The 25,324-nt window shown below is 35.9% G+C and overlaps 1 protein-coding gene and 1 non-coding gene across 2 annotated transcripts in view; both read right to left on the bottom strand.

The window, feature by feature from the left end:
- LOC145675822 (uncharacterized) overlaps positions 1 to 25,324 on the bottom strand; it is a 526,764-nt gene that overhangs the window by 188,551 nt on the left and 312,889 nt on the right. The window lies entirely within an intron of this gene.
- Positions 21,589 to 21,660, bottom strand: TRNAD-GUC (transfer RNA aspartic acid (anticodon GUC)). The gene has a single exon. It is a non-coding gene; the product is annotated as a tRNA-Asp (tRNA).

Raw genomic sequence — 25,324 nt, forward strand, 5'->3', positions numbered from 1 at the left:
TACCACGTGAATTAAGTTTATTGCTATTTTAATTGCTGCTTACTAATGAACCAGAAAGTAAGTTTTTTCTTGCATTTATACGCCGAAACGTCAATGTCATGTAAACTCACCCCACACTAACCTAACTTTCCTTCGTTGAACGTTTGCCACAAGAATAGTTTAGATTCCTTATACTCTGACGTCGTCGCGAATTAGTCGAGGAATGTGAGGTTTAAAACATGTAAAATGATAATCATGCCTGTTGTTCTGTATGGTTGTGAAACATGGTCTCTTACTCTGAGGTAAGAACACAGACTGAAAGTATTTGAGAACAAGATCCTACGACGAATATTCGGAACCAAGAGGAACGGGAATGGGGAATGGTGGAAATTTCATAACTAGGAACTGCATTTCTACACCATTTACCTGCACTGCAATTTACACCATTTACCAAACATTGTTACGGTCATCAAGTCTAGGAGGCTCACAAGGGCAGGTCATGTAGCCAGTATGTAAGGAAGTAGGAACACTTTCAAGTATTCAACTGAAAATCCAATCATAAAACGACTATTAGGAACACCTAGGTTCAGATGGGAGGACAATATTAAGATGAATCTCACAGAAAAAGGAATACAAAGTAGAAACTGGACCCAGTTAGCTAAGGATAGAAGTCAGTGGAGAGCTTTTGAGCTTGAACTTCCGGGTACCATAAGGCCATAGGGTGAATTACTTAGTTATATTCCGACTAGATATATATAATTGAAGGTTATTAGAGTAGCTACAAGAACCTTCAAAGTTTCTATTTAAGGGAATTTAGAAGGTATGGGATTAAAGAACAAATCATATGTGAGAGGATATGATACTTGTAAGGCTTTTCGCTATCTTGACCCTCAATAAATAAAGTAGTGAATACAATGAAGAATATAAAAAAATAATTATTAATTAATGATTAAACGCTTCATGAATTTTAAGTTCTAAAATTTCGCATCACACTAGTTGGGAACAACCGTCCTAAAGAATGAAAGATATGACACTATGGAATCTAGGAATTATTGATGACTTTGAATGAATTAGTAGAATGATGAAAGTGGGAGAACTTCTAGAAAATCCATGAATACAAGATGTTAGTTTAGTAGTTAGCGTGCTTGTCTATGGCGCACAATGTTTTGGGTGCGATTACTGGTAGAGTATTGAAAAAAAACCAGTAAATCAGATCCCACTTTAAAACTATAGGTTTGTTTCTATATAGCCTCGCTGCTGACAAATATAAATAAATTTGGATGGATAGTACGACCTTGCTTAATCTATAATGAAATCAAGGATCTTGCCAGGGCTGCCAACTTTTCAAACCTGCTTATCCCTACATTCATAGCTTGAGTCCTTCAAATTCAATTTCGTTAAATTAGAACCTTATTTCAGTTAAATACATCCATGTATGTTTTTAAAAATAATCTGTGTTTAGCAATATTTGTTAGAGAAATAAAATAAGGTTGATTTGAAACTGTAAGTAACATTTATTTCTGAACAGACTTAAACTTACACTTGCTTTCAAGGGCGCCCATCAGGGGAGCAAGATGTGGCGCTTGCCCCTTAGAGGAAATTGTACTTCAGAATCGAAAATCCAATATAATTTTTACAGTTACAGCAAAATTTGAAACTATTTTTGAAACGTCACTTATACTTGCCTCCCCCCCCCCTATTGGAAACCACGACATGAGCGCCCTTGCTTGCTTTCATTTTTAGAATTTTTCAATACAGAAGGATTCTTTTTTATATGAGCAGGTCATGTGAAAGTTAATTTTTACCATTAGTTCAGATATCAGTAAATTTTCACAGACATACAGGTTCTTACATCGGTTCAAGCATTTCCCATCATACTAAACACACTTTTACAAAATGCATTGATCGCAGATATTGATAACACAAATGCAGCTCGATTAAACAACTCTGTTGAGTCATATAGAGCTTGAAAAATTTTTATCCATTTACAACCAACAGAAGAAGACTGATAAATCTCGCTTTGTACTTTTTTTTTTAAGTAGTGAATTCTGAATACAGTTTGTCAATATCAATATCTTAGTTTGTGATTCTGATCATAGTAGTAGGGTAGGCAAATAAGACTATTTATTTATTTATTTATTTATTTATTTATTTATTTATTTTGCTACATGATAACAATAATGATCGAATTGTTGCTTTTAACCAATAAAAGAAAACCAGTGTCAAAATTATTAGTTCACTCGTACATTTTGAATAGTAACCCGTACACTCGTATCTGAGTTGTTAAACCAGTACAATACGGGGAAACCCGTACAGTTGGCAGCCATGGATCTTTCGATTTAAGAGATGAACAATCTAACACTGACCTACTATATTTCATAGGAAGATAAGATAGTTCTATTGTGGAATACAAGTGCAAATATTAGAAATGAACTTAACTTAGTTTCAATCTTGCTTTCAATACTAAAAACTCTGCCAGGAAGTAATAAATTTTCACGCGATCTACGAAAAGGAAAAAAAAATCGCATGAAATAGGTACAGTACCAGTACTATTATTGAACAAAATATTTAAATGAGATCCCATACATAAATTCGTTTCTTGCATAAGCATTAATATTCCACAATAAAGAGGACCGGAAGTTAAGTTTCTATAGTAGTATTAATATGTTTCATTATGGGCCAGCGTTCAAGGTGTTGGAGAAGGTTGCATCCCATATAATACACACCAACCGTAGAATATGGAGCAAGTCTGAACTTGAATTCCATCATCGTTCACGTATAGTTAGTTCGTTGCGCATAATAATCTATTGAAAACCACTTTTGCTTTCATCAGACAGAAAGAAGACCTACCAAAAGAAGCAGAAGAAATTGAGAGGACGGATTGGAAGTAAGTAAAGAAAAAAAATTGTCCTTTGGTGTCCCCCCTGAAACGCTTTTGGACAGGTGGGACACGAACTGAACAAGACGAATGCTCTAAGATATATCAAGCAAGCACTTTTTTTTTTCGCAATAAGATTAGTCTTATTGTTAGAACTAAGAAAAGCTTCTTCGATCTGTGGCTGAACAGGAAGAATGGTCTCCATTTCATGAAAAAAAGGAACTTAGTTTGAATGGCTTTGAGGAGAAAAGACAGGTCGCGAGGTCGTCTTCTTCTTCCTTCTCTTTGGAGCAGCACCTGGTGTCGTTTTCTGTATAGAGTCTACACAACATACACAACAGACGAGGGTGGTAAGGTAGAGAGCATAAGAAAAGAATAAGAAAAAGAAGAGAAAAAGGGTGCATAATATGACGTATACAGCATCTCAGCTGCTTTATGGTGTTGTGGATGTGTCTTCTGAAGAAAATCAGCACGCGCTATTGGGTCCCAGCGTTGCCAACTAGTTTACCAGACTTTCTTGTCTAACAACAGTTGTTCAACTTTATTTGAAGTAAACTTCACAATTATCGTTCACGACAGTAAATAGTATATTTAATTATAGGGTGGTCATTCGTCCCGGAAAATCCGGGACGGTCACGGAATGGAGATCTGAGTTCCGGTGTCCCGAAAATATTACTCGGGACGCTTACATGTCCCGAATTTCAGTGAAGAAGAAAGGAAGGGAATACTGTATTATAGTTTGCTTTTTTCCCACAGGATTAGATATATAATTATTCTCATCAACTTCTGAGTAATACACAAAACATTTGTTCAATTAAGTTCGCGATTTAACTACTTTGACATTGAACGAAGCATTCGTTTCATTGGGCCAGGGTTAGAAGATTTTACTGCTCAATCTTATTGTTATCTTTAGTATTCTGTTTCAATCTGCATCTTCCTTCTGAATTATTTTAATCAATAATCCCTGGACCAATGAAACGAATGCTTCGTTCAATGTCAAAGTAGTTGAATCGTGAACTTAATTGAACAAATGTTTTGTGTATTACTCAGAAGTTGAAGAGAATAATATATCTAATCCTGTGGAAAGAAAGCAAACTATAATATTCCATTCCTTTCTGACCGATATTTTTGGTAAAATTTTCCGCTGACCATTCAAGAAGAAAAATATATTGTTTTAATTAATGAAAGTGAACAGACAACAATGGGAAAATGGAGTATTTTTTTTAAAACAAACAAACTTTTAAGCAAACTTAGACAGCCACGAAACAGAACAGATTCTGAGAAATTAAAAAAAAAAAAAAAAATGATTACCAGGGTGGCAGGGGTAAATCATCATCTGCTTACGTTTGCTTAACTAGGAAAGAGAAGGTCTACTAAAATGACCAAAAAATGTGATGTGATTATGTAATACTTGATTAACTCTATCTAATGGAAGAAAGTAAATTAGTATATAACACTTCTTTCATTTTAAGCATTTCAAAGATTGTTGTAATTTAGTACTGTCCCGGATTTCCATTTTTGAAATATGGTAACCCTAATTTAATAATAATAATAATAATAATAATAATAATAATAATAATAATAATAATAATAATAATAATAATAATAATAATAATAATAATAATAATAATAATAATAATAATAATAATAATAATAGGTATTCTTTTCTGAAACAATAGGATTTATGACGGCCATCCAGGACCGACTGATATCAACCCGAAACTACTGTAAATACATACGGAAGCAAGAAGTACAGTATGAAAAATGCAGAAAATGCGAAGACACATCAACAACTATTGAACACATCTCAGGTCCATGCTGTATAATGGCTCCCACAGACTATCTAAAAAGACACAAGAATGTTGCAAAAAGCATTCACCAGTTTTGGGCACATAACATGTAACTGATTGCCGATACCAAGGCATACTACAAATATCAGCCAAGTTCAGTACTTGAAAAGAAAACGAGAAATACAAACTCTACTCGGATCGAGAAAACAGAACAGATGTAACGATACCTGCAAACAGATTCGACATCACTATTATCAATAAAATGGACCAAAAAGTAACTCTCGTAGGTGTAGTAGTACCATTGACTCATAACATACGTACAACATTTAGTACGAAAATAAACAAATAAAAAGACTTGACTGACGAAATAAAAAAAAAAAAGTTATGGAAATGTCGGAAAGTTACAGTAAGTCCAACCATTATCTCAACTATAGCAATTGTACCTAAAAGTGCTGGTGACACAACTTGAGCAGATAAGCGCAAAACATCTCCTAAGAAATCTACAAAAATCAGTAGTACTAGACACGTGTCATATGGTCAGAAAGTTTTTTGGAGAAGAAAAACTCTTCAAATAATCTGCTCTTGCCAAAGAGGGCCATCAGATTATTAAGCTGAAACTGGTTTAAACCGAGGGGGGGGGGGTTAACCGAGATACAACAGTAATAATAATAATAATCAATGTGGAAGACCCGGGTTCGTTTTTTGTTCGGCTCTTCGCTAAACTCATCCCGAACCCTCTTGAATTTTAGTGAATAACAATGTAGAAAGTGAGTCAGATAAAGTATCTGAAAAATGCTATTATAATGAGTAAATAATTGTTTGCAAGACATTTCGTTGTATAAATTTGGGTGTGTAACAACTGTGACGTCATAAACTGTGTACCCCAATTTTTAATGTACAAGAAAAGGTTTGAAAACAGTTTTCAGTTTATTTTAATAGTATTTTGTCAATATCATCTGACTCATTTTATAAAATGTTGATGTCCTTCACCAGGGTCGGATTTACGGGGGGTGCACCGGTGTAGTGCATTTCCCTTCGTTGTAACTATACCTTATCTTAAACGAGAAGCTAGCAGTGAAAATAGAAATACTTTCACAAGAATTCTGTACGATACAAGTATCCATCATATTCCAAGTGACCATGATTAAAGAAATTCCTGATCTAAAGCAGCAAGCTAAATTATATCCTGGACATTATACTGATACAAAGTGGCCGTGGCTCAGTTGCTAAAACGTTGGCTTTGCATTCGGAAAGTCGTGCTTGGTTCGATTCCGGAGACTAGACACTGAGCATTTCCAGGACAATTCCTGATTCAAACCGCAGATGTCCAAAGACATTTTTAAAAATTTAAATTTAATTCAAATGTACTGGTGTACTCGCGTCAGAAAATTCTGGATCCGGCCGTGCCTTCACTGCTTTTTAATTTATCAATAAAATTTATTCCCCAAAAAGGGAGAATGGCATAATGAAGAGCCTGAAACTGTCTAGATTCACAGCGTAATCCAAGTCTGATATATTTTTGGTACTGAAAACGGAAGTTAAACCCAAAATAAACAAACTTCCAAAACAATAATACTACCCACTATATCACTGTGTTATAGCAAATGAAACGTAAACTTCTGTTATGTAAATCTATATCTATGTCTTATTTTACTGAATTTTCCGTTAAGGAAAACAATGTGCCTTAGGAATTTCCACAGGGATTTTGATAAATAAGAAGTATCTTTCTCCTCATATAATTACTCATCCTTCCTAAGGAGAAATATTTTTCAAAAAATGTTTTGAATTCTTGTATGTTACGTCCTTACAGATCCTCGAGGTTATGAAAGACGGAACCTACTATTCACGTAGGATTCGAACCAGGGCAAAGGTTTTTTATTCCGATGTAGTTGGAGAGTACACAAGCTATCATGTAAGATTAACCCTCAGAATGTATTTTTTTTCCCCACAACACTATCTTACTTACGAGAAAATTGGATTATACGATCTCCCTAGCGGCCCTGGCCACATTCCAAACGTGTGGATGGAATGAAAACAATGAAAAATGTGTCTCTTTCCCACTTTGTCTACAAGTGCACAAATATCTCTAACATAAAATGAAAAAAAAAAATAGTTTAACGTCCCACAATCTAATAACTTAACATTTATGTATTGTAGATTGAGTGATCAAAAGGTATTCTGCTGTTATTGGCACGCAACTTGCCACAATCTAAGACCGTCCATCAATTGTAGTCTCTTTCGCCTCTCGCTCTTTTTCCTGTCACTGTATCTTCTTTGCAGATACACTCCTCAGAACAGGCACGCACCCAGAAATTTTTCTTGGAATGGGTCCAAGCCTTGGCGAGGAATCCAACACTACAGGCCACTACGTCTATATAGTATTGAACGGATATTATTCTGCATCCGAAAAGACGATAAGTAATTGTAAAATACTTTCACTTGTACTTTTTTTAAGAAAAAAGATAGAAATAATATAGATAAAGTTTAAGATCAAATTTTCATGCTACATCAATCATTTCCCTATTAAACAAGTACAGTTTTATTGAGAACGTATACAAATGTATGTTGAGTTAGGAAGTTTTTGTTGGGGGTAGGGGTCAGGACCCGCTTGATTCCTCTGTGGATGCGCTACTTTCTCAGGATAGTTACTTCTCAACCTATGTTCCAAATAGTTTATCATTCTCTTCTTTAAAATTATGTCTAAAATTTTTCTTTCTCTCCTACTATTCGTAACACTTCCTAGTTCGTTTCTCGGTCTGAGCAAGCTAATTCTCTCCATCCTTCTCCATACTCACATTTTGAAAGTCTCCAGTTCTCTGTATAGTAGCACTCATCCTTCTATCTCATATAGTATGATGCTCCTGATGAAATATATTATGAGTTCTTTTCCTTAAATCTTTATTCAAATACCCACAAAATAGGCATTTTTTATTTCCTAAATTAGGTGACTAGATGTAGGATATATACCGCCTTATGTAGAGTCGTTTTGACTTATGATTAGCGTCATACTAAAGGCTTGACTACTGCAGGAAACATATGTTAGTCGAACTCTTTAGTATTGCACTAATCACTTGTCAGAACGACTCTGCATAAGGCCCATACTCTTTATTCTCTTTTTTTCTTCCTCGCCAAACTTGTTACTTTATACTCTTTTTTCTATGTTACATCGAAACAATTTGACATAGAAGTATTCAAAACTTAAAAGTTATTACCCTGGTAAGAAAGCTTTCGGCCAATTGGCGCATGCTTGGATTTTGGCTTTCTACGCTTGCACTTGAAATGCATGCTTTCATACAATCTGCCTTTTGTTGTACTTGCAAGTGATGTTTTAAACCCTTCGCAGAGCATCATAGCATCACTGACCGTTCATTGGCTATTGACTTGACTTGTAAAACCCTTGCGTCAAGCTTGAATGGAACACTGAATGCAAGGTTGCCTCCATGTTACTGGAATCCAGCTTGCGGCATGCTTGCACGTTTACAATCAAGCTGGATGCAAGCTTGACCGACTTGCAATTCAAGCTTATGGCAAGCAGTTTGCAAGTTGTCTCTGCTTTTAATGTATTAATCATATTTAGTGATAACAATAAATGAATCCTCTTAACAGAGACGGAGCCTTAACATTTTATTCTTAGCAACACACTCACGTTAGGAAGTAGTAAATTCAAACACTTTTCTCGTTGATTTAACGGGTTCTTTAGCCCTTTTAAATTTTGTCTTTTTGAAGGTAAATTATAGACTTTCAGTCAATCAGCTACAGCACCATCCCTATTTATCCTAGGACCATGGTTCATTCCTCATTCTCTTCAGATTAAAATAGCCTTTCAAACGGTACCATTTATATTTCCCTATCACGTATCTGAGGCGGGAAAATCGCGAAAAAATGGATTTTTGTTTTTAAAAAGTTCCTTCTTTTTACTTTGCCCCCCTGGACCCCCTGTGTGTTAACGCAGAGATCTGAAACAAGTCTGAAAAATACTAAGGAGTGCACTGAATGTGTGTGCAAACTTTCAGTCTTCTAGGTGCAAAAGTATGCCCGCCAAAAATAATCAAAATAAGACTAACACACAAATATTTTTTTAAGATATGACGTGATTATCCTCTAATGTCTCGACGCAGAAAGGCGTGAAACCATACGTAACGTGTTTTACAATACCTCCAGGCTTGATAGAACAAAATAATAACGAAATAAAAAGCTTTATTAGTACTTCTTTAATCGAATAACGAGGATACTACCCTATCATGTAAAAATCAATAATGTAATTTAAGAGGGCTAGTCATGAAAAGACGTCAATCTTTTCATTTTCCTGTTCATTTGCGTCAATATACTCCTTTTGTGCAAAATATTTCTGGTCAACGTACGTAAATGCTTCTTAGGCCGTACATAGCCCTGCTTTTATTGCACTTTATCCCCCCCCCTTTAGTACAGGGTGGCCCAAAAGTACACACAGCCCGGTACTGATCAACTTACTGTATTTTATATAATTTCTTATTGTTATTCATCAGGTACACTTAGTTTCTTTATTATTTGTTCTTAAGGCCTTTTTACTTATACTTTAAGCCCGGAACAGCCGAAGCATATAAACCCATAAGCTAAAATATTGTACTTGATCAATGCAGGGGTGTATACCTACTTTTGGGCCACCCTGTAGTATAAATTATTGTATTTTTACTATTTCCGAAGTAACATAAACTATAGCGTCTTTTGGCAACACTGTTGGGCTCTCTCCCAATGCATTTTCTTCGCTTGCAGCCGGCATTTTCTTCCTCCCCCCTTTTTTTCTCGGGATACCTAGCTAATCCTTCTTCTGATATTGAGCACGTGACAGTAATATTAAGAATAGAATTCCCGTTTATCAAACAAACACCATAGTCACTCATGCAGTCTATAAGCTTACGAAGAGAAACGCAGCCTTGGAAGTGGTATAAGCACAAAATGTGTTTCATATTCTATTCATATTTCTGCTTCTTCCTGTTAGGAAATACTCTGAAACGCTGGATATATAAAATAAAAAGCCAGCCAAATAAGATATGGTAACTGACGATAACTTTTTTTTATTTTGTTGAAAAACAGAGTGGATCTTCGACAGTCTCACTCGAGGCATTTAAAGAAAAAAGTCACATCTACGGGAGTACATTTTCTGCAGTGTGAATACCAAAAATGCCCATTTCCTTTTTTAATTTTTGTGTGCTTCAAATATATATATATATCGCAACTAGATAAAACCAATTTAGATTCAAACATTTTTTTTCCTTTGTGCTAACTATGAGGAGGACAGGGGACTGAGTTTAAAAAGCACATATTAAACCGTAACTTGTCTTAAAACGGAATTTTTTCACGTTTCGCGAACTTTGGGAAGAAAAACATGGACAACAGAAGTCAAAATAAACTTTTTTCTTTTTTAAAACAGAAAATTTCAAGTTTCGGAATGCATCATTTAGAAAGATTTAGACAATGTATAAAAGATGAGAATATATATATATATATATATATATATGAGAAGCAATATACTGTGTGTACTAATAATAATAATTCCTCTTACTATTTGCATGTATGGAACGAAAACATTACGAAAATTTAAAACTTACAGGACAAAACTAAGTGACACTAAGAACATAAGTAGGAATTCGAGCTATCGTAATATGTTCAATGCTCTCCCGCCGAGAATCGAACCCGGGACCTCGTGCACTAAAGGAGGGAGCGCTAGCCACTAGATCACTGGAAAGGATTGGATTTTTTTACTCTGTTATTAATTTAACAAACTTAATATCCTGGAATCACAATACAACAGGGGCTATGGCTTGCCACATGGATGATGTGTGGTTAATACATTGATTTCCATACCCGTTGTGTATCTTTCCTGATCGCAGTGTTATGTCTTAATTCTAGTGGCTTCGATATTGCCTCACTATGCCAGTCTTGGGAAGTAACGTAACGCAAGTAACGCGTTACTTTTTAAGTAATGTTTCCTAGTAACGCGTTACATTTTTTCCAAAGTAACTGTAACGGTAACGCGTTACAAATTTTTATGTAACGTACCTAGTTTACGAACGGTAACGCGTTACAAATTTTTATGTAACGTACCTAGTTTACGTTACTTTTTTCGCGTTACATTTCGGATGAATAACTACAATATATATGTATATTTTTTTCGGAAACAAGTGTTTCTTTCCTGGAAGTGAATTTCACAGAATGAAACAATGGAGCATGAACTACGTATGTCAGTGACCGACAATCACCAACACACAGAGAAACAGATAAGTTCGTAGTGCCACTTGCTGTTTTTGGAATATGATGATGAACATAAGCAGGAATTTGAGCTATCGTAATATGTTCAATGCTCTCCCGCCGAGAATCGAACCCGGGACCTCGTGCACTAAAGGAGGGAGCGCTAGCCACTAGATCACTGGAAAGGATTGGATTTTTTTACTCTGTTATTAATTTAACAAACTTAATATCCTGGAATCACAATACAACAGGGGCTATGGCTTGCCACATGGATGATGTGTGGTTAATACATTGATTTCCATACCCGTTGTGTATCTTTCCTGATCGCAGTGTTATGTCTTAATTCTAGTGGCTTCGATATTGCCTCACTATGCCAGTCTTGGGAAGTAACGTAACGCAAGTAACGCGTTACTTTTTAAGTAATGTTTCCTAGTAACGCGTTACATTTTTTCCAAAGTAACTGTAACGGTAACGCGTTACAAATTTTTGTGTAACGTACCTAGTTTACGTTACTTTTTTCGCGTTACATTTCGGATGAATAACTACAATATATATGTATATTTTTTTCGGAAACAAGTGTTTCTTTCCTGGAAGTGAATTTCACAGAATGAAACAATGGAGCATGAACTACGTATGTCAGTGACCGACAATCACCAACACACAGAGAAACAGATAAGTTCGTAGTGCCACTTGCTGTTTTTGGAATATGATGATGAACATAAGCAGGAATTTGAGCTATCGTAATATGTTCAATGCTCTCCCGCCGAGAATCGAACCCGGGACCTCGTGCACTAAAGGAGGGAGCGTTAGCCACTAGATCACTGGAAAGGATTGGATTTTTTTACTCTGTTATTAATTTAACAAACTTAATATCCTGGAATCACAATACAACAGGGGCTATGGCTTGCCACATGGATGATGTGTGGTTAATACATTGATTTCCATACCCGTTGTGTATCTTTCCTGATCGCAGTGTTATGTCTTAATTCTAGTGGCTTCGATATTGCCTCACTATGCCAGTCTTGGGAAGTAACGTAACGCAAGTAACGCGTTACTTTTTAAGTAATGTTTCCTAGTAACGCGTTACATTTTTTCCAAAGTAACTGTAACGGTAACGCGTTACAAATTTTTATGTAACGTACCTAGTTTACGTTACTTTTTTCGCGTTACATTTCGGATGAATAACTACAATATATATGTATATTTTTTTCGGAAACAAGTGTTTCTTTCCTGGAAGTGAATTTCACAGAATGAAACAATGGAGCATGAACTACGTATGTCAGTGACCGACAATCACCAACACACAGAGAAACAGATAAGTTCGTAGTGCCACTTGCTGTTTTTGGAATATGATGATGAACATAAGCAGGAATTTGAGCTATCGTAATATGTTCAATGCTCTCCCGCCGAGAATCGAACCCGGGACCTCGTGCACTAAAGGAGGGAGCGCTAGCCACTAGATCACTGGAAAGGATTGGATTTTTTTACTCTGTTATTAATTTAACAAACTTAATATCCTGGAATCACAATACAACAGGGGCTATGGCTTGCCACATGGATGATGTGTGGTTAATACATTGATTTCCATACCCGTTGTGTATCTTTCCTGATCGCAGTGTTATGTCTTAATTCTAGTGGCTTCGATATTGCCTCACTATGCCAGTCTTGGGAAGTAACGTAACGCAAGTAACGCGTTACTTTTTAAGTAATGTTTCCTAGTAACGCGTTACATTTTTTCCAAAGTAACTGTAACGGTAACGCGTTACAAATTTTTATGTAACGTACCTAGTTTACGTTACTTTTTTCGCGTTACATTTCGGATGAATAACTACAATATATATGTATATTTTTTTCGTGAACAAGTGTTTCTTTCCTGGAAGTGAATTTCTCAGAATGAAACAATGGAGCATGAACTACGTATGTCAGTGACCGACAATCACCAACACACAGAGAAACAGATAAGTTCGTAGTGCCACTTGCTGTTTTTGGAATATGATGACTACTTTAGGAAAATCACGTGTACTGATTGTAAGCACCTGAAAGGTTTTGTCGTAGATTTTGACAGCTCCAAATCAATACATTCAGTGAGTGAACTAGGAGTGCAATGATAGGGGTAGTCTATTTTACTTTAATTGGTATTTTTTTTAAAAAAGATAGAGAACGAAAATATTTTATCGTTCGAACATTTGAAAGAATATTTTTTTCTTAAGAGCTGAGGATGATGGTGGACATAATTTAAAAGTAAAGTGTCTGAAGTGCCCCGACGGAAAATATTTATCAACAGCTAGGGTGCCATAATTAACGATTTACAGTAAGGGGTTAATATGAATAAATTGTGTTCTGATGAGCACGCCTACTTTATTGCTAGAAAATAGTTTGCTGATGGTATGTAATATTGGAGTTCTTTCAGATCAGTTTGCTTATCCTAGAGTCCCGTTGATTATAGAGTTTGAAACTAGCTTTAAAAAGCATGTATCGATTTTTGAGTTACTGGCAAGTTTGATTCATCCCCACTTCATGTGTTCTCATTTTGTTAGTTGTAGTGTAATGTTTCTCTATATTCTGTATTTTTAATTTTACATAACAACATTGTTATTATTATATAATTAGTATAGCTTGTAATAAGCAATCATTTTTTCCAACGCATAGGGATGAGCTCGAGTCAAGCTAAAACTCGACTCGACTCGAATTCAAGCGGAGTTTCGAGTCAAGTTAAAGGTAATATTCTCGAGTCGAGTTCCGAACCAATTCAGTTTTTCGCGTCGAATTTCAAGTCCAGTCGAGTTTTATAAATGGCTCGCTCGTTTTAACTCGTTTTGAAATCATGGCCTGATTACACTGGAAAGCGAAAGCCATGAGAAATGTAAGCTAAACAGCAATATGAAATACTTTTAGTGTTGCTCACGACAGGGGACACTGCTCGCATCTCATCTCGTCTCGAGAGCGAGACCACAAGAGATTTTTTTATAACAAGCTCAGCTCGGCTCGGCTCAACTGAGAAGACGGCTCGAGCCGGCTCGATTGAGGTGAAACATCGGCTCGAGCTGGCTTGGTAGTGATGAGCCATTTGCTCGGTTCGGCTCAACTGAGTCGAGGGCTCTAGATGAGTCGGTTCGGCCGAGGGCTCAACTGAGTCGAGGGCTGTTGGCTCGGCTCACTTCTCGGTTCAGGTCGATAGTGAATGAGCTGTGAGCCGAGCTGCTCGAGTCGTTGACAATTCTAAACCCGGGCCGAGTGGTTTTGAAGATATTTGGCCAGTGCCCTATAACTTTTAACAGTGTTTGGCTTGAGCCCGAATACTCAATCTAGACCCTCAACCCAAATTCAGAAGCTCGTGAACAATGTCCTTGACTCCTAGACTTCACGACTACCGAGGTTGGCAATCAACTAGTTTTTTAGTATTCAAATACAAACCGCCTATCTTTCATGTTTATATAGTGTTGTTATAATAATAATAATAATTCTCGGGTCGAACTCAAAGATGTCTGTTTCTAGTCAAATCGAGTTTCAAAGAAAACTCTCTCGAACTCGCTCGTGCCCATCCCTACGAGTAACGCAGTATGGCATTTTATCAATGTTATATTATATGAAAATGTTCATATATCAAGTAAAAATTTGTCCTTGCATTTACATAAAGCGATTCAGAACGTGCAATACTACTACTACTACTACTACTACTACTACTACTACTACTACTAATAATAATAATAATAATAATAATAATAATAATAATAATAATAATAATAATAATCATAATAATAATAATAGCGGTAGTAATAGAAGTTATAATTTTTTTCACATATTTAAAGTTTAGGACCTAAAAGTAACGCGTTACTTTTGAAGTAAAGTAACAGTTACTCTTTTAGGGTAAGTAACGCGTTACATTTTAAGAGAAAGTAAAGTAACTTGTAACACGTTACATTTTTGCAAGTAACTTACCCAACACTGCACTATGCTGGGTTGACAACAATTTGTACCCGTAGCAAAGATACCGAAAATCAAATCTGAGGCCCACGCGTACTAAATTCTTCTACAGTTAGCAGCAAAAGTATCTTCTTCCCTGACTGCTATAGCTCCATAGGTCGGGTTCAATACTTTTACTATCACAAATACCTGGACAGATACAACCCAAATTACGTGTAACTTTTCAATCAGCAGACGACAGCTAGTAAACCTGTAGAGCACTGAAACAGACTTTTGCCGTGGATTGATCTACGAAGAAGTTTCTTCTCCATTTTGAAGTTAGTCTCTACTATTTTAAGCGTGTTGTCCAATGAAAGCCGTATATTAATCACATTATAATTCGTCGTGTGAATTATGCATTATTTCACTACATTCTGTGAGGAGAAAAAAAATACTGATTACACTTGAGTTAGACAATGGTTGAAATTAACTGAAAATATCAAATCAAGAACGATTGAAGGGGGAAAAAATTTAAATCTTTGCCTCCATTCATGTATCTACTCCAATCCCCTGTCATTATCGACATTCGAACATGTTTTTCCTTCTCCACAGAAAGTCTTGCATATCACACAAAGTATGGATTGAAATTGAGATTGAAGCTCGTTAAGAATTTCTGACTTTGGTTGATTTGAACCCACGCCATCTTGGTAGGAAGCCAATGCGGTAACCACTTGACTACACTGGCAAATACTGTCAGCAAAACAGTAACGTGCAAACGGAAAAAGACACAACGAATACAAAAACTTTAATTGAGAATTATATGGAAAGTTGAGTGAGGTTGAGGAAAAGGAAAAGAGGAGGTCGAGGAAATGAAAAAAAGAAATATGTCATTGAATTCAAAGAAAAGTGTATGCTAAAGAGTTGTCAGTATGCTGTCCATAGTTTAAAGGAACTATAGCAATTCGCCTTACCTCGAAATAATACTGACATGCTTAGTGTGGTTTCTCAAGTTAAAGTGTTCATGGAAAATCGAACAGGCAAGCAGTACTGTGTTCAGAATTCCCTCCTTAACTATTGGGAAAAAATTAAGTTAACATATGTACAGTACTTCTGTTCATTATCGGTTTTGATTTGTGTGTATTAGCTGGTAATAGAAGTAAGTATTATAAATTGACTAACGCACATCATCTTATTTTATCTCAATATGTCCGTTATATGTATGTTTGTGTGTGTGGGGGTGTGTGTGTCTGTGTGTGGATCTACCTTCGTCTATCCTTAACTATCCTAACTGGAAATCTATCCTTAACAAAATATCCTGATTATATATGGCTTTCATTGAACAACACGCTTCAAACAGTAGAGACTAACTTCAAAATTGAGAAATTTCTTCGTAGATCAAATTCACAGCAAAAGTCTGTTTCAGTGCTCTACAGGTTTACTAGCTGTCGTCTGCTGATTAGGGATGCGCACGAGACAAGATTTGTGGCTGTCTCGTCTCGAAAATTTGCTGTAAAATTGATGTCTCGGCTCGAAAAATGTATATTTCTCTATTGGAAAAGCCGTGTCTCAACTCGAATTTTGTCAGGAAAATCCTGTCTCGACTCGTCTCGTGCGCATCCCTACTGTTGATTGAAAAGTTACGCGTAAGTTGGATTGCATCTGTCCAGGTATTTGTGATAGTAAAAGTACTGAACCCGACCTAATGGAGCTATAGCAGTCAGGGAAGAAGATACTTTTGCTGCTAACTGTACAAGAATGTGGTACGCGTGGCCCCCTGACTTGATTTTCGGTATCTATGCTACGGGTACAAAATTGTTGTCAACCCAACATAGTGAGACAATATCGAAGCCACTGAAGTTAAGACATAACACTGCGATCGTGGAAGATACACAACGGGTATGGAAATCAGTGTACTAACCACACATCATCCATGTGGCAAGCCATAGAACCTGTTGTATTGTGACTCCAGGATATTACGTTTACTAAATTCATGATAGAGTAATATTCCCAATCCTCTTTGCTGGTCTAGTTGCTAGCGCTCATTTCTGTAGTGCAAGAGGTCCTGGGTTCGATTCTCGGTGAGAGAGCACTGAACATATTACAATGGTTCGAATTCCTACTGTAAATTTATGTCTTATATTGCCATTGATGCTAATAGGAATGATAAACTCCGATTCAATCGAACCCAAGTAATTTTCCACGTAGCGGTACCAAATCAGAGCCAGCTTTGTCTCCTGAAAAACCTTGTAAATCACCTTCCACGCCAACTAAGCCAATAACCAGTTAGTCATCCATGAATTGTGGATTTAAGCAGTAAACAGTTTTTATTGTATTTTTTAAACCAAAATACCTTACGTAAAAGTTCCGTGTAAATATAGTCTTTTTATTTTGAGTATTTAATTATGTCCCTAACCTATCCAAAGACTTTCAGTGGTTAGTCATTGTAGAATTTTAACATTATGTTTCATGGTTTGACCATGACCACAAACTGTTCTCTTTTGGTTTACAAACTGTAACGAAATTGCGAACGGAAGGGGTGATACAAAAAAAAAAAAAAAAAAAAAGGAAATTTCCATTTACAGCGCTTGTAAATGTTGAAACTTCTTGACTTCTGACTGGTGGAACTACAACCCAGAACCTTTTTTAATACTTTTGACATTTTGCATGAAGGCGAAACAGGTGTCACTAAAACTTACTTAAGTACTGTGCAGATCGTTAAGTTTCTGTATCAGTAAACTCATTTGGAATTAAGGCGCTACTAAAGATAATTTTTACAAGCAATGGTAAAACTGAACTGTATCATTGTGTGTGATAAGTTAGTTCCTTAATTATATATATAACCTGCAATTTTGATATCTAGATAATATATTTGGTTAACTTTATAGTGTACTTTATTGTGTGCTTACAAGGTATTTAGTTGCTTATTAGAAACGTTAGGCTCATAGTTATAAAATCCAGTATTTTGAACAGTTCATGTTTTGAACAGTAAAGAGCGCAAAAGAACACAAGTTATAATTTAATAATTATTATATAATAATCTTTTTTTCTTCCTGAGACATAGGTCTTCAATTAAATGTTGTTGTAGGTTATTAACATCACAAAGTTTGAAGAAATGTTAGACGGAAAATGTAAGTAGTAATCTAGGCACATTATTCACCGCAGACAAAATCTATTTTTTTTTTCCTCCTTGTTCACAAGTGTGTTGTATTAGTTTCTCTCGTTTAGTGTAGGAGATACAGTTGATTGCCTCTTTCAACAATGGTAGTCTCCAACAATGAAACTAGCAACAATATGAAACGTGGTCTACATAATTCGCCAGATATGCCAATCGTAAATAGGCGTGCAAAGTTTGGTCAGTTTCTGGTTGAAAATTTGGGATATACAGTTGATTGTCTCTTCCAGCAAGAGCAATCTCCAACAATGAAACTACCAACAATGTAAAACGTGGACATGTATAATTCCTCAGATATTTCAATCGTAAATGGGTGTGCCAAGTTTGATCAGTTTCTGGTAGCGAGTATAGAACATAATGTTGATTGTTTACTTAACAATGGTGGCTTCCAACAATGAGACTGACAACAATATATGAAACCGGCATGCACCGTTCCCTACATTTTATAACGTCCATTAACCATACTGTATCCATTTTTGCTTAGTTTTTGAATTATTTTATTTTTGATTGTTTAAATTTTATTAGTTGCATATGTTAACATTGTTGGCGGTGGCGCCATCGCCTGTGTTAAACATAAACTACTTGGAGGTTAGAAATAACCTTAAAAGTCATTATTGATCCAACATTGGGGTTTTATACAAAAATAAACACACACACACACACACACACATATATATATATATATATATATATATATATATATATATATATATATATATATATATATATATATATATATATATATATATATAGGGTGTTTCAAAACAACACCGACCGTTTGGGAGGTGATTCCTGACACCATGATAAGACGAAAAGTATAGACCAATCTGGGTCCACAAATGCTTCCTTTCGGAGTTATAGACTGCCAAAAACATGAAAAAATGAAATTTAAATGTCCTTGACTCCAAAACTATGGGCCTCTATATTTTTATAGAGGCATTTTGGCTACTGGCATATAATTTGAAGGACTCACTAAATGCCTCTATAAGAATTGTTGCGTAAGTACCACAGGATTATAAAACATGGATATTAGGATAGGACACATACTAGTTCCTAAATAAAGTCTTCACCCGACTACAGTAGATCCCATACTTTTGGAGCTACGGACCTATAAATCTCTTTTTTTTTTTCATGTTTTCGAAGCATTTGTGCACCCAGGTTGGTCTATACTTTTCGTCTTGATGTTAGGAATCACCTCCCAAACGTTGTTGTTTTGAAACACCCTGTATATATATATATATATATATATATATATATATATGTGTGTGTGTGTGTGTGTGTGTGTGTGTATGTTCGGTGTTCATTTATTATGTAACCAAAATCCACTGGGAAAATTCTCACACCTAAACAATGAAAAAAAGTCCATATAAACATAAGGCGAAAAACGCCTTGTTTCAAAGTTACGAAATGCCGAAATCAAGAAAATTGTAACTTTGAGGCTGCCTAGCTCGAACACTATAAGAGATATCATGTTTCAAAGTTGGGACGTGTCGGCGCAACGGATTTTATAGCGGGAGCTGCAGTATAGGTTCTGCTCTTCCTCCCCTCTTTCTAAAATCATGTGTGACAGTAAAACCCAACTCTGATACATGGTTATTTAGATAGACATCGTACTAGTTCCTCTAATATTTCTTTAACCGCCGTTGATATTTCTCATAGTTTCCTAACTAGGCAGAATCAAAGTTGCGATTTTCTCGATTTCGGCATCTCGTAACTTTGAAACAACGGGTTTTTCGCCTTATGATCATATGGACTTTTTTAATTGTTTAGGTGTGAGGATTTCACCATTAGATTTTGGCTACATAATAAATGAACACCCTGTGTATATATACAAACATGAAAATATATCAAAGTAGAAGCTTGAAATCCTCTTGGTGAACTTCTGCAGACACCACTGAATTCGATGTGTATCTTTTTTTTTTGTAGCAACTTAGTGGGAAAATCATGGTGTCTACGGAATGATTTTCACTTTTCTTTCCGCCTTTAACCGAGAACCTGTTGATTTTAGGGAGATTGTTCGGAGGAACAAAATAGAAATGGCATAACATTCCGCACGAGTTAAGTTTCGATTTTTTTAAAAGTTTCTTTATCTCCCCCTCCGTCCCCTGCCCAGAAGTCCAATTTCTTGTCTGGACTATAAGCAGGCAGGAAATATGGGACATTCAGAACAAAAGTCTAAATACCAAAATTAAGAGAATAAGACATATACAGTCTGTCCAATTCAAGTAAGTACATGAAAAAAAAATTAATACTTTCTTTAATATATTATAAGAGCTAATTACAGTATCTGAACATGTATCTTTTAAGCTCTGAAAGGAGCTTCAGATATAAATCTTAAAACAAATACAGTACGTTCAAAATGACCAAAAATTGGACTTGATTTCCTTGTGTGCTGAACGCGCAATATATTTCAATATATACAGAAGACAAAAAGGAGACTGAATAATTTTCTAGTCCTCTAGTCCTAGCCAACCAGTTCCTAATAGTATGAGGAGTTCTGGACAGTGAGAGAGAACTCAACAAAAAAAGTTACGTGCAATCTGAACGTTCGGAAATTACATTTGAGGTGCTTGACTAGTAATACCAAACTATTCTGTGGTAGTCAATTTTCATGCCTATATGTATAGTTTGTGGAATTTGTTACTTTTTTTTCCATAGAAAATAGTTTCAAAATATTATTTTGAACGTTCAGAGTGAATAATAAGCGGAAAAGTTCATAACTTTCTCAAGTTCACTCTTACTACTGAGAACACCATATACATTGCTATCATTATCACCTGCGTTATTACAGCATTCTTATTTATATCATATTCAAATGATATAAACTTCCAATCAGCACCAAAGATTACACAATTATAGTTTGCTTAGTGTTGCTCTAACTACACCATCTGAAAATGTTTTACAACACCAAGCTTTACGTTGTACCTTTTACATCTTCTTGAGTTCTGTAATCATATGGATATTATATAGCACCATGTTTTACGCTTAAGGTATTTGTTGGCCCCTCTTTGGGAAGTCCCAATCAGTACGTGAACGTTTAATACCAGTATAGTATGTGGTGTTTCTTACACATCTTTGGGGTGCTTTAATTAAAATATCTATGAGTGATCTATATCACCCCATTTTACGATGTTCTTTGAACATGTTTGGTGTGTCATGTCGTGGAAGTTCTACAGTACCATGCTTTAAGATATTCCTGCAGCTGGACAATTTTGAGGATGTTCGAATTACCACTTGTGAGTTCTTTCATCATTTTTATGACAATCTAACCAGTATCTATGAATGTTTTATATGTTTACATTATGGCTTTCACATAAAAATATAGGTGCGTACATTTGAAATATAGGCTAAGATAAAGAAATACAAATAAAATAATGTCCACATACTACAGTAACATCAGTGACGTATTTACGATTTTGTTTCGGGGAGGGGGGGGGGGGCTTTGCTAACTTTGTTCCTGGAAATGTGAAAATTCTGCAACATATTTCATTTACTTTAATATAGTAGTTCTAATATAATATATCTTTAATATAATAGTTCTAAAACAGGACACAATTCATTTTTTGCAACTTCAGTTTGAAAGGAGATATCTAACGGCTAACAATAAAGTAAATGAAGTCATTTTAAAAAAAGACTTCCTCCCCGGCGGGGAATCGAACCCCGGTCTCCCGCGTGACAGGCGGGGATACTAACCACTATACTACCGAGGAACACGTTCTACAGTCTCTTGCTCCGAATACTTCCGAACGTTTTCTCGTTTGTAGTCCACTTGTATTTGCAGTGAATTATATCACTTAAGTTCACAAAGTGGTTCAGCTCTACCTACACTGCCTGCTTGAGACCATAGATGGCGCTAGCGAACAGGAAATTTGTAGATTTAATTGCAACTTAAAAATCAGTATTGTATCATAGAGACCTGCACGGGCCGGGCTTGGGCGGGCCGACTCTGTTATTTCTTCGGGCCGGGCCGGGCTTGGGCGGGCCGACACTGTTATTTCTTCGGGCCGGGCCGGGCTTGGGCTGGCCGACACTGATTTCTCTTCAGGTCGGGCCGGGCTGGGGCCGATCAATTGCAATTCTTTAATAATTATTGACTTTCGTTAAACGATAATTGGAATAAAGCCAAACGTTGAAGAAGTGTGTCCGTGAAAAATGTTACATAGAATGCAATAGCTATTTACAGTTTGTGTTGCTTAGCGGCTCCACTTTCACTATAGAGGATTGCAGGCATTATGCGGTAAATTGAGCTCTGGCCTTAACCTTCACTAAATCCAAAATATGACAAGAAGAGGTGGGAATGTTTTGCCTGTCGCTAAACAATATTGCCATCTTCACTTTATGCTAAAAATCAATTAAGTTAGATTTTTGCTACAAGGAATGGAGTTTTTGTTCTCTCGATGACAGGCAAAGTTCTAGCAGGCAATAGTACCATTCGGAAGGCAAGCGTCAGGCTGTGAACCAAAGTTTAGAAAATGTTTCTGAGGGTTAGGTCAAATTTAGTACTAAATTATGGGAAAGATTCGGGCTCGAGCTAATTTTTTTAAAAAATTATCGGGCCGGGGTCGGGCCAAAAACTTTTAAAATTTATCGGGCCCGGGCCGGGCTTGTGCCAAGAATTTTGAAAAACTTATCGGGCTGGATCGGGCTCGGGCCGAAAAATTCGGCCCGTGCAGGTCTCTATTGTATCAATCCAATTATTTCAAAACAGAACAAAACATGAAGAAAATAAATGGAATATGGTGTTGGCGTACTACATAATCGCTCTGAGTTTTTTCTTTAAATTTAGGATACATAAATACTTTTTCAATGCTCTCATGAATTATTGTAAAACTATAAACACAGAGAATGTATAGGTCTTATACCAGCAGTACATCGACATAATCCGCCTCTAACCTATACCAGTGATGCCAAGCTAAAACGCTTTAAAAAAATCCCATCTCGAGAGGCAAAAAATCCCATTTTTGCATCTTAATTTCCCATATTATTATTATTATTATTATTATTATTATTATTATTATTATTATTATTATTATTATTATTATTATTATTATTATTATTATTATTATAAAATATGAAAATGAAACTTATGTATGTTATGTGTTTTCCTTTTTTCAATTTCTGCGTGAATTATGAATAAATTTCTATCTTCCATATTTACAAAATAGTTTCTGAATAATTGTTTTCCTTACTCGAGAACGAGTATATTTTGTTACGCTGTCAGAAATACAGCGACTCCATCACACCTTTGTACTGTTACCTTATGCTCAGCCGAATGATACTAGAAAAATTTTGTTGTCCTCACATTTCGTGTAGGACATTTGGAAATTGATTGTTATTTGATATTTTATTTCCTATTATTTATTCGTTCATTGTTTTTTTTTTCTTCTTTTCTCCAACACCAAAGCACAAATTTCGGTTCTTGATTTTTAAGAATCACGTATGATTGACACACTCCTCACTACAAGAGCGGATCGAGTGGGTGATCGCTCCTCCTCCCCACAAGACGAAACTTTCTTATTTTTGTATATAAATAAAACCCATCCCAGAGTTTGGAACTCTTAAAAGTAGCTCTTAAGGGGATGTCTACCCACTTGCAAGTGTTTCAGGATCCCTATAAGATAACACGTAGATATTTCTATGTGAATATTTAACAAGATATTGCACTTACCGTCGCAAAATTTTCCATGATATTTTCCAACAGCAATACCTATATGTTCATGGTTTCTGTTTTTGATTTAATGCCCCAGATCAATTTAGATTAATTATAATGTATACTTCCGTTTACACTTGGCAACGTAGAGGATAGAATTTCTCCAGGAATTGAGAGCTCTCTGCTGAACCTCTAGCCCTAATAGTCTTCGCGTCACGTGGTAGTGATTTATGAGCGCTTCTGGCTAAAAACAAATGTTGTCTCTGTTTCTTCCTTTTTGTGTGTGTGTGTGTGTGTCAAAAACTTGTTTTGGGCAGCTTTGTCCTCAGTTTTGTCCACTGCCTCTATCGAGATAGCAGTTATACAATGGAGATCGTTTGCAGATCTCATAGCAGATAATGTAACATTCTTTGAAGAAACTCGAAGACTGACATACGAACCGCGTGACAATTTGGGTAGGGAATCTGGAGCGTTGCAATTTTGTGTTCTGAAGTCCGCCTTATCACACAAGACGAAATGACCATAAACAAGAGACTTGTGAAGGAAGAAGGAAAATGTTCTTAGTAATTGTATCCAATTGTTTCCACATTTTTCACCTTTCCCCTCGAAAGATCCCTTCGAAAAGGGAAAGAGGGGAGGGTGATTTTGTGACCCTTGAGTTTTAGAATAGTCTTGAAACGAACTGCAAAGTGCACTTACTGGAAATTCTACTGTCGTTGTGCTATAATATCTGTGTTGCAAGAAGTGTGACAAAATGAAGGAATCAAAGAGGAAAAGAATTTGGTACTCTCTCCTTCCAAAAAAGAAGTCTCGCCAAGCTAATTCATATGTGTGGTCGATCTCAGAGTATGGAGTTCAGAGACTGGATAGTTAATATTTACCATTCAGGATTACCTTACAACCAATTAAATTCCATTTTCACCTAGCTTGGGCTGGGTTTGGGCAACTCCCTCTTGTGCAGTCGCCTGAACCCAGATCAGGCTCGTATTTATGGACATGTGTCTATTTCCGGATCACTTCGGAATTGATCCTTCGTTAATAACCATTCAAGTTCATTACTATATTTCCTGAATTATCCAGTAATCCTTTCTCCTCCAATCCTTTATCTTTCTTCATTCTTTCTCTTTTTCTTTTCTTCTCTGCCTCCCTCTGCTACTCTTCTTTCTCACTCTTCTTTTTCCTAACACTAACAAAACTGAAAAACGGTGTCGTGACGGGGAGTAGTCGCTATCAGCACGGTCAATAAGTTGTTTCAATAGTTTTTTTTTTTCTTCGGGAGTCCGATATGGAATGATTAACTCGAAAATGAACATATACAGAAAGAATAATAATAATAAAATTTATTCATGATTTCAATTATCAGATAGGAGAGTATTGTATTTCTTCCTTACTTCGGGCGACTCCTCCTTCCACCCACGAATAAAATTACCCGTATACATGACAATAGGAAGGTATTTCGTTGAAAAATATGCTTTTTGTAGGATCATTTTAATTTCAGGCATATAGTCATTCTACTCCTTTTCATAATGTAATTAATATAGATGTATGCACAGTATAAATGTAATGTGTTAGAGATGTAATAAACTATTTCGTTGATAATTGTTTTTGGTAGAATCATTTGAATTTCAAGCATAACGTCATACTAAGGGGTTCCATAGTCTTGTGGTTAGAACTTTTGACTCCTGTTCGCGTGATTCTAGGTTCGATTCCCTACTAGAATACTC

This window comes from Thermobia domestica, chromosome 18, assembly GCF_964235325.1.
Source record: "Thermobia domestica chromosome 18, izTheDome1.hap1.1, whole genome shotgun sequence".
In the NCBI taxonomy this organism is placed as follows: Eukaryota; Metazoa; Arthropoda; class Insecta; order Zygentoma; family Lepismatidae; genus Thermobia; species Thermobia domestica.